Here is an 11,344-nt window from a genome sequence, read left to right as displayed (position 1 = left end):
TTAGCAGCCAAGCCACATGCAATCAGAAAAACCAATGCATGCAACAATGACAGGCCACAGCAGCTCACGGCAGCCATTCAACTTCGAGGTATGTGACTGAAACTCATTCTTTTATTGCATAAATTTAATTTAAAAACTGCATGAATTAATGGAATGGTGGGATTAAGTCACGAATTATCAAGGTTAAGCAGATTGTCTTCTCTAGAACTCAGTCGGCAGTCACGCAGTACACGTGGACAGTTGACTCACGTGAAAATTTAAAAAAACAGGAAGTGTTGGCCGTTTGAACTCTAGTGCAACTGATCCAGAAGAGAACATGCAGGTCATGATAGCACTGCAGTCTGCATGTGGCCACGTATGCCTGGCCACTTCACTTCCTCACCACGAATCACGCTGTAATTGAAAAACAGGCTCGGCTGACTCTCACCACCCGCTGATTCATTTGCACCTGCAATGTTCTTAGCCGAAGTACGCGTCCTCTGCTCCCACAATCTATTAACTTGTCATCCTCCACCAAGCTTTCTCGGCCACTTTTTTAAAAACCCACCTATGCAAGGGCGTTCTACAGAAAACGGGTGGGTCTTCTACAGGAAGTATGACACAGCTTTCAAAAGCAGAGAAAATGGATTTTTCTTCGACAAATTTGGAGTCCCGAGAAAGATAATTGCTGCAGAGGATGCCAAGCGTCTTAATGCAGTAGAATTCAGTTTTGAGGATATTGAATCCACAACTAAAGCCATCGGAAATGCCAGTAAAGCAGTGGTATCAATAGGACCCACAGAGGATGGACCTAGTTCCAAAGTTACTACAACTGATGCTTTGAACGTTATTGAAGAAGCCAAGCTAGCAAATGTGAATCATATTGTTGTGTTTACGAATCTGATGGAGGGTCTTCAAATGTTCTTGATGGAATCTCTTCATTTTTCAGCAACTTGTTTGGAAAATCAAAAATATCATTATCATAGCTTACTGAAAGAATTGTGGAAATGGGATTAAGTTACACTATCCTGAAGGCCAGTTCCACAGATGATTTTATTTCAGAGAAAGACTGCAACCTTGTTCTTAAGGCGGAAGGAAGTGCAGACGTAAACAACAAAGTAATCAATGCAAATTCAGCATTGCATTCCATGGTTTAAGGTTTCAAAGACACAAGTTGCATCTGTGGTAGCTGAGGTTTTCGCAAACACTTCCATCTCAGAGAACAAGACTATTGATGTTGCAGCCAGCCCTTCTGCACCTTCTCTGCCAGTTTATGAGCTTTTAAGTGCCATTCCAACAGATGGAAGAAAGGAAGTTTTCGCCGAGGCCCAAGCGAAAGCCAAAGCTGAAGAAGAAGAGCGCATAGCTGCAGAAAATTCACGCAAAAAAAAACAGGAGCTTGCTAAACAACTTGAAGCAGAAGCAAAAAGGCTTGCAGAAAAAGAAGCTGAAGCCACTGAACTCGCTGCCCAAGTCAAGGCAGGTGCTGCAACTACTTCATTCGATTATTTTGCAAGCAAGGCTAAAGCATTCGGTGTAGATATTTTTGGGGCAAGGCAAATGATGACAAGTTGGTGACAAGCCAGAAAAGCACAACCCTACAGATGTATCCAACAACATCAGTGATTGGAACACTGGCATTAAACCAAGCTGCCAAAACAGAGGGGGACAAAACCACACTAACACCCAGGGAGAAAAGACTACAGAGTAGAATGGAAAGGACTGAACAAGTCCACGTCAGTGAGGGCACCTCTAAGGTAGCCACAACCAAGCTGAAAGGAAAATCACCCACAGCCAAGCAGGATATAGTGGTGCTGTCTGTTTCTACAGGAAGACAGAGAACTGTTTCTACAGGAAGTTTGGAGAAAGGGCAGCAGAAGGAGAAATTGGCCGAGATTTTAGCCAAGGAGGCCACCAGGGCCATCAAAGATGAGGAGAGAGATTGGTTGCTCAGAGGATGAGCAACACTTTTAGTAGGGGGGTGATGATGAGCCCCAAAAATGGCCAATTATTTGGGCTCATTCAACCTCCTAATTTGACTTAATCCACCATTCTCATTAGTTTATTGCATGTTTTTGATTACATTTATGTTAATAGAGTGAATTTGGTTAGTCATTATGCCAACAAGTCTAATGGGTGATTTGTGTAGCCTTTTTGGTCAACTTGGAGACAAAATTGAAGGTCTTAATGAGCACTTGGCAGCCAAATTCGTGGGAGAACAAGCTAGAGGATTTGTAGGAAGGTGTCCCCTTCATTTATGGGCCCTTACCTCGAATTCTCCACCATCAGCTTGGAGTTCAAGGGCCACCAAATCAATCAGCACAAGGGCAGCCAAGCAAGTCAAGTAGGACTGCTATTAACTCCAAGTTTTGGGCAGCCGAGTCCCTAAAGTTTAGGAGGACCGTTGGGTCCTCAATTTGTATAAATAAGAAGGCTTAGGGCCTCATTTTGGTTAGCCATTGTAGCCAATGTAGCCAGTCGATGTTAGCTAGTTAGCCAGTAGATAGTAGCTAGTAGTTAGTCATTTCATAGCCTTGTTGTAATCATTTTGTAATTCGATTTGTATGCAATAGATTAGCTTTTCTTTCAGCTCATTCTCAAGCTCTCCTTGTGGACAGTTTTGATGTAACTCTTCATTCTTGATTAATAAAGATGAATTCAGCTTTGCACCAGCTCTAAATCTCTCTTGGGAGGCTGTAACTCTTGGGGTTGGGCCCATCTCAAGCGCCCAGTACCTTCCCTGTTTATCTTTATGTGTATTTGCTGCGTTCTTAAAATAAAATCTGCTCTTTAGATCTTGCATTGTTATTTTGGTTGTTTTTGTTGGTTAAAGTAGCTTTTTATGTTTGGGAATTTATTGGTAGGAGTTTGTCATGCATTTAGATCTTTCGGAATGTTCTTGCTCACGTGATGTACATGGTTCTCTTTCCAAACGAGGCTGCTGTTTATTCATTTCATTGACAGTTAGATTAAGTTAGCTAGGACTTAGTTTGTTTTCAAGAATTCATTGATTCGGTTGAATGTGCATTGTGCAGGGCATCTCTATCACTCACTCACATGGTCAAGCTTCATCAGAGCCATCTGATTCATCCCATATCTAGGCTTCTCGCTTCACACCCATCCTCTTGCCCACGTAACCCTACCTTCTTCTCCATTGTTGTCTCAACTACCTTAAAGCCAAATCAGCCTTCCACATATCATCTCACCACTCCATCCATCAGTTCCTGGGTCACTTCAAACCCCCATCCTACCTCCATAACCATCCATGCATCTTCCATCAATCACCCATCCTCAAAAATCCCATTTCGAAACATCCTGTAGAAGAATTACAGAACATCCTGTAGAAACCCCTGCAGACTTCCTGTAGAAGTTCATAAACACGGTTGCATGGCATCCAGACTTTGTGAAACTCTCAGAAAGAATGTTAGGGATCCCTTAGACCCTCTTTGTACCATCCCAACCTTTCCCAAAGCATTTCATCCCTTGATCGATCCTTGCACAGTGGAAAACTAGTTAGAAGCACATGCATGATAATTTCAACAACTTAAGCAAAAATACAAAAAGATGTTTTCTTCAGATAGTGATAACTTAGACACATGCATTTTACCTTCCTAGAAGTAATGGCATCTCTTCTCGCAGTTTGCATTCTCATTTTTGCATCAGTAGGACTAATTGGTAGAATTAGGATTTGCTAGGGTTTGCGTTCCTTTTTGGCTTTCATTTTCTTTTCGCAATTAGATTAGCTTCCTTCGAGTTAGCTTTCATCCATCAATTAAAAATCTTCTTCTAAGAGCTCATAGAAGTTGGCTTAAGCTCCTAGCAGACTTGTGCCAGCTGACCAAGTGACAACTGCGGCAAGAGCTAGTACTTGTGCATACAGCACCGTCGCTTCCAAGTTTGTTACGAACTATCGGGTTGATAAAATTAAAGAAGGGAGTTCCAGGAGTTGTAGCATTATTGCTACAATACTGGGGCCCACCAATAGGGCTCTCCCGTTTGACCACCGCTTGACCACGACCTTCTTTGATGAATCCAGCTGGACCAATGGGACTCGGTCCATGTCCACATTATTTCCAACTTGCTCATGTGGCTCGATTTTCCTGATGACACCTGCAATGTAGACTTTAACAAAAACAACTGCGGAAAATTGAAGCAGCTGCGGAAAGTGACAGGATTCCGCAGCTCAATGAGCAAAAATCTATTTTCAAACAGCAGACACAAAACATAGTTAAAAACCACTTTAAATGCTCTTTTATGACTAATATGCAATGATATTGATAGCTGAGGAGGTCCAGGTGAATGGAAAGAAGCTAGAAAAATATGTGGGAAAGATGCAAGTTCAGGGCTCAACAGTTAGCTCGACTCGCTGACGGGCAACTAAAAGCAAATAAGACGGTAAATGCATGACGACACTAAGTGATAGCAGAAGTGATTGACAGTGCATGCAAAACATGAATGAAAGATTCAATAAACAGATCAACATGCATGTGGGTGAGGCAGTTTGCTGGTTGGGTGAATATCCATGCAAAACAGTTTCATGCATGCGACAACAGTGAGATAGCAATGAAAACTGAAATAAAGTTAGGACAAGCTAGTATACATGCAAATGACATCAAGCACTCAAAGAAATCAAGAAAAAAATACTCCCACAAGCGAAAACACAAAAACAGATAGAAATGCAACACAAGGCATTGGAAGCGGGCTTACCCCAAAACAATTGAGCTGAATGTGCCGACTGCTCCTAGATGTGATGTGGGATGTCATAGCTGCAAGATTGATCTGAGGAATGAGCTCTGCAACATCTGGTTGATGAGTCTTGATAACATTGAGGTTGTGACGTGCATGCAAAAAATCTAGGGGAAGCGATTCTTGGTGGGAGGTTTCTGAATTACTCCTTGCATGTAACCTCCAACTGCTAAACATATCCCTGAGACAAGGGATGCCTTTGCATGCTACCTTAGGAGAAAAACCTATTCATGCAAGTCTTCTTTGCTCGGTCCCAGAGGGAACCGGTCAACTCAGCTGCACATGCAAGAGGATGTTTGACTAGTTGAAGGAAATTCACATTTCTGGCTGGGAGATGAGTTGGCTGCCCAGGAGATTTGCACAATTTTGGGCAGTGCAACTGACTGCTACCTAGATTTATGCAAATTCTAGGCTAAGCAGTGTTGTTGTGGAAATTTATGCAAATCCTGCTAGGAGTGTTGGTAGACATGATTGCAAAATCGTGGAGCCTAACAGGCTGCCAGAGAGGATTGTGCAATTCTAGAGGGAAGGTTGGTTTCCCTCTAGAAATGCACAATTTTCAAGGGAAGCTGCTAATCTTGCAGCTGGACCAAGTCCGGGTGAACAACCTGTGAGGGGAATGGATCAAGTTGTGACCGACATATTGTCTTTGTTTAAGAAAGACACTGAATCTTGTGAACTTGATGAAGCAAGGCAAGCTGATGTGAAGGTTGGAAAGGAGGCTCCAAAACGAGGCTAAGGAAAAATTTTGGAGGGTGGTTGTAGCCGCTACAACACTTGGCAACACACTGGTAGAACTCCAGGTCTCTGAATGGACCTTGTTCATGAAAATAAAGTCTAACACCTCCAGAAGTATTGTCATTTTTCATCTCATCTTGGTTTCACACTAACTTGACTGTAAGATGTAGCATCTTCCAAACCGTTGGTTGATTGACACACATTCCAAGCTAAGGAAACACATTTGTTTCGATTGTGGTTGAGGGGTATATAGGTGCACAAGGAATATAGTCGTCAGAGTCTTAGTTTCATCTCTGGTGTTGCTCCACTGCCAACAGGCCTGGATAATACCCCGGTGGAGTCACATAGGAACACATGCATGGCTCCGTTGCGAACAAGCTAGGTCAGTACCCAGTGGAGTTACTTGCATCACCTCCCTGCACAGGAAGCCATTCTCTTCTTTCGCCTTATTCATTTTTCATTTTTCATTTTTGACTTTTCATTTTTTTTTCATTTTTCACTATGCATAGAACTTGTTCATTTCAGAGGTGGAAGAGGGATCTTGACTTATTGAGAGAAGAAGAGGTTGTTCCAGCAGATAATTAGTTTATTGTATCTCTGACGTGCCTATTAAGGTTTTCGCCCTTACCTTACTCTACTTGACTGAGTTAACAAGGTTTAACCCAAAAACAATTAACTAGAGAAGGTGATACTAGTTTGCGTGCAAGCGTTGTGTTTACACCAAGGTTCACTTTGAACAGTACACATTTTCCTTCAACGTATCATGGACTAAAAGTAACAAGCTCATCATATATATGCAAGATGATAGATATCCAAGTAGTGATAGCTGTATAAGCCCTATTTTACTTTACCCATCTCCCTTCAAGAGTCATACATGGTTTCATGCAAAACTAACCTATGAAAAAAACAAGCAAACAAACTAACAATCAACAAAGCAAAGCAAGAGAAGAAGAAAAAATGAAAGCGAAGAAAGTAAACAAACAAGCAAGCAAACAAACAAGCAAACAAAGCACGTAAGAAAACAAGCATGCAAACAAACAACTAAAAGAAAACACTACTCCTACTCCTACACTAATGGTACATGGGCCTGATCACGTGAAGTGATACTTCCAATGCAGCCACCGGCGCATTGGTAGACCCATGTTGGTGAAGGCTTGGTCCGCGAGCAACCCAGTTGTGTGAACCAGCAAGAAAGAAAGATATAACAATGAAGACAACCACACTTCGTGATTCAAAGTGCCCACGGGACATAAGTGAGTGCATGTGCATGACGGGTAGTCCATGGACTTATCATGGTGCTGTGTGACACTATGTGCAACTTTGAAGCATAAGCACACTCTTGACTATGACATGCAAGCAAACGAAAGAAACAAAGATAACTTGTGTCGCACACGAGTGCTTGCAATGTAAGACTCCTCCAATGCATGAGCAATGGGATCGTGTAGTTCGAGTGGAGGAAGTAAAATCTAAGTGTTAGATTGATCTTGAGTGCATACAAATGAGTGATGAGGAGCCTTGAGTGTTTGAAAAATTTCCTGATCAGAAGCGAAACCAACCTCAGGACAACGAGGGTTTGACATAACCATCAACTCGGGCTAAAGTGCCTCGATGGTTTATAGGGTTTCGACTACGTTGACAGATGGATCTTCGTAGGCCAGTGGCTTAGATGGATTAACAACGAGTGAATCAACGTTGTGATCAAATGATGAGGTGAGGAGATCATGACAACCAAGATCAGAAAATTCAGGATGTTGGTCGACATCCTCATGGTTTTATGAATCACACAAAGGGGTAGATGAGGAGGAAGGGACCCTTTGCATTTCCAGAAAAAAGCAGATGAAAGATAGAATGGATTTGCAATGAATGATTGGTTCTCGCCATTATTGGATGATGGTCTAACATATGGTGTGTCCTGCAAAATATCAACAATGGGTGCATCCGTGGATGAAGACACACATGCGAAATGATGGATGGAAAGTTCACCAACGATGTTAGGAAATAACGGAGGGGGTTCAGATGAAAGGGAGTCATCCTTCGCCGAGTGTTGATGCTTAATATCCGACTCATACTATTCATGAATGACAACACATGTTGGTCCGTCAGTGGGTTGTCCTCATTCACAACAAGTGAAGAGTTCAGAATGAACAAACACAAGACAACATCATTCGGAGGAACACTCGGGTGCTGAGACGGAGGTCGTAGAAAATAATTCATATGAGGACTCGAAGGACTCACAACCAAATCTGTGTGAAAATTGGGTGAAGTGATGTTGGGAGGGCGTGAGAGGTTGAACAGGTGTGTGAGCATGATCCTCAACATCACTAGGCAATGGTGGAGCTGTTGAATAAGAGGAAGGCAGACAATCAGTTGACACAGTGCCCGCTTCCACATGATATTGCATAGCTCCATCAACGAAGAATGTTGATTGAGGCTTGATCTCAAAATTTCTCTTGGGACGGGCATATTTCTTCAGGTAGTACTTGAACCGGTCCCAAAGATAAGAAAATTTCATCTGGCTCCTCGGAGCTTGAAACTGCAAGTCATGGAAGCACTGCCAAAAATCAATAACAGATTCATGTGGAGCCCTCCATTGTTGTAACAGTTTCTGGTCAAGATGGTCTGAATCAAAATGATAGAACGTGTCTTCAATAAGATCACCTAAGTGCTCAAATGAATGCACGGTGTCATCTGGTAGGCTGAGCACCCAACGAAATGAAGATTCACGAAGTGTGTATGTTATAGAACCATTTACCACTCTTGGTATATATGATGCTTTGTTTATGGCATAGGGAAACCCCTCCTTCCAGACTTGGTCCAAACATATAAAAAACAATGTTTTATTCCCTGTACGCTACTTTTCCTGAGCTAAAAGTGTGTACACACTGGTCAGTCAATACCCAACACGTGTATATGTATTAAAACACTTGAAAAATTAAATTTCCTTAATTTTGGGTGGAGTTCACGGGTTTTACCTGTTGATTACCTCGTATTGCCCTTGGCCCAACTGTTTCCCAATTGTTTCCCAACTAAAAAACTAATTGGGAGAGGTATAAATAGACCTCTATGGGAAGGCCTTAAGGGGAGGAGAAGAGATAGAGTTATTATACTGAGATTATCCCTGACTGAGTCTGATGAATCCCTATGCCTCATGCACTTCCCCAAGCTTCAGGAAACCCTTGTTTCCTTGATTATAGATATCCTTCCTTTTTCTTGAGATATCATGGTGTTGGTGATGGAAGAAGATTGTTGAAGGCTAGGATAGGATGAATCTAGAGGACGGTTCCGCTTGGAGCCAGAGAAAGACTTAGGTGAATTCTCTCCATGTTATTTATAGCTTACTGCAATAAAAGAAACGCTGTCTTTTTTTTCGAAATTAACTATTTCTATGCATCAAATTATGTTTTAATTCAGATTTGAATGTCGTTTTGATGTATGATCAATCATTTGTTTATATGATATAAATTCAATTTCGTGAATATGCTTTACTTCTATATTGCTATGTATGTTCAAACTGAATGATTTTCAGGTTCGAAGAACATCGGGAGTTGCAGAGGGTCTAAACCCTGCGAGACCTACTCGAAGGAAGGAAATCCGGGTACGGTCACTCTTACATAGTTTGATAATATAAGCATCTTTTCGGAGCGGTTTGAGTATTTCTTGTTATAGTTTGCTTCTGCTCTGTTGGGGTTCTAACCCAAAGCCCAAGGGTGATTTCACCTGAAACAGAATTGGCGAATCCACTGGGGATAACAATCTTGTTATTCCTGGTTTGGATTGTTCATTCTCAATTAGGGCTCAGTCTTTGGTTTGCTTACGGTTATAGTCTTATTTGGTCTACTAGAGTCCTAGGCCTCAAGTCTGATCTTTTGGATTAGACTTTGTATTTTATTTTTTCTTGCAAAGCTTTGTATATGCTCTTTACTTTGTTTACAGTCGCGTATATAGGGTTGTTTATGTAAAGTGAACTCACCTATACGCGAGTTTCCTGTGTCAGGAGCGCGTGTTCACGCCCCTGTGTTTGCACACAGTCGCGTATGCAAATTTTTGCATTGTTTTTTCAAATATTTCAGCCCATATAGATTTGTTGCCTGGACTTTTCAATCTCTGTGTGGTCAATTGCTGTATGAAGAATTTAATTATTCTGCAAGTTTTGAGTTTCAAAGTCTCTTCCTCATTGAAAAGATTTGGCCTAGGTTTGCTTCTTTATCAAGTTTGTAATTTGTGTTTTGGCACACAAGACTTCGTCTTGAAGTTCTTGATTGTTCTGGTCCTCCAGAACATGAGATTGTTTTTAGTTTTAGTGTCAAGCCTGGATTTCAAATCTACTTGCTTTTCTCTCCTTTGTTTTGTGGCCTCATAGATTTTCTTGCTTTTTGAAAGTCTTTTTGATGAATTTGGAAGTATTTCTTTCTTGGCTTCTTGGTCAGTTTGTCAAACTCTTTGCTGCTATTTGGATCGTTTTGTACAAGTTGAAGTCTTTTTGCTCAAGTTTTTGTTCATTTTCGAGTTTGTAACTTGCAAAGACTCCTTGTGCTCTTTTTTCGATCTTTTGAGTTTTAGTAGCATTTTGGTGATTTCAAAAATTTGTTTTGGTTGCTTCTTTAAAAAATAAAAGATCTCAAAAAACTTTGTTTTTTTTCTTTTTTCTTTTGCCAAGTTTGGTTTATGGTTTCTTTTTGTTGTTGAAAGTGAATTGCGATCTTTTACAATTTTTCCTTCTTGTTTGGAGAGAATTTTGTGTTCAAAATTTGTATCCTCTTCAGTACTTAAGTTGGCTCATTGTTAGTTATAAACAATTTCTTTTGCTTTTTGAGTGTTATTTAGGATCTTGCATCTCCATTATATCTTGCATTAGGGTAGTTTGCATTGTTAAAGCATTCATAGTCTTTTAGTTTTTGGGTGTGTGAAGTGTGTTTCAAGAAAATAAGAAAAAAAGTACTTTGCTTTTTAGAAGTTTCGTAGAACCCGTATAGATATCTCTTTTCATCGAAAAAAATGACTGCATTCATGTAGTTAGTTTTTCATTGATTTCTATTGCGTCATACAAACATCATTGGTTTCACTCCCATCTTTACCCTTGACTTAAAGAACAACCATTAAAATCAAGCGATTAATTAAAATAAACTAGAACTTTTATGTTGTCATCAGAATACACCAACAAGTTTAGGTTTATTAGGGCCTTGGATTAGGCGAGAGGAGAGTTAACTCTCCAAGGCCACTCAAAATTACAAAACATAGAAGTTTGATTAATGAGTGAAATCCAATAGTGTTAGGGAGACCGGGAAAGCTCCATAACTGGGAGTAAAGCATGAGGGAGAGTGAAGACAAGGACAAGAGATACCCCCTCTCTTACTTGTCGAATCCTACCTCACGAATGTTCTGCCCAACTTCTGATACGAGTTGGTGACCATAGTTGCCTATCCTAGGGATCACACAGGTGGCTGCAGAGGGGAATCCTGTGGCACCTGAGGCTGACGTTGTATCATGTTCAGTAGTACTTCTGGAGGGTACCCTTGCGAAGCTTGGGTGCTTGCACCGGCAAAGGCTGTTGTCTGGAGGTCAGCGTAACTGCCTCTGATACCTTCGCTAGTAGGCCTGGGGTGTAATTACCCTAGTCTATTTTCGGAAGGCCCTTGTTATTAACTTTCTTGTATTTTGGTGTCCGGTCCTAATCACTCAGAGCGGAAATACTCGAGAGTTGTTTGATTGCTGATATCTTTAGGGACTTTTTAGTGAGTGTTCTTTGCTCCTAGTCAACCTAGCTTTATAATTTTTTGAGTCTTTAAGTAGATCTTTTAAATAATTCAAAGTGGCTAATCGACCATCTCGATGGTCTAGGAGACTTCATGGGCTATCACCTACGAGTCCTGAGCCTTCTCCT

General features: G+C 41.1%; 1 pseudogene; it reads left to right on the top strand.

Moving 5' to 3' along the window:
• Window positions 1–549: 549 nt before the first annotated feature.
• Window positions 550–1,557, top strand: LOC149266407 (protein PLASTID TRANSCRIPTIONALLY ACTIVE 16, chloroplastic pseudogene; annotated as a pseudogene).
• Window positions 1,558–11,344: the final 9,787 nt, after the last annotated feature.

Source organism: Pinus tabuliformis, chromosome 6, assembly GCF_031772625.1.
Source record: "Pinus tabuliformis cultivar Carrire ecotype Pingquan chromosome 6, CPIR1, whole genome shotgun sequence".
In the NCBI taxonomy this organism is placed as follows: Eukaryota; Viridiplantae; Streptophyta; class Pinopsida; order Pinales; family Pinaceae; genus Pinus; species Pinus tabuliformis.
This window is presented reverse-complemented; position numbering and strand designations above follow the sequence as displayed.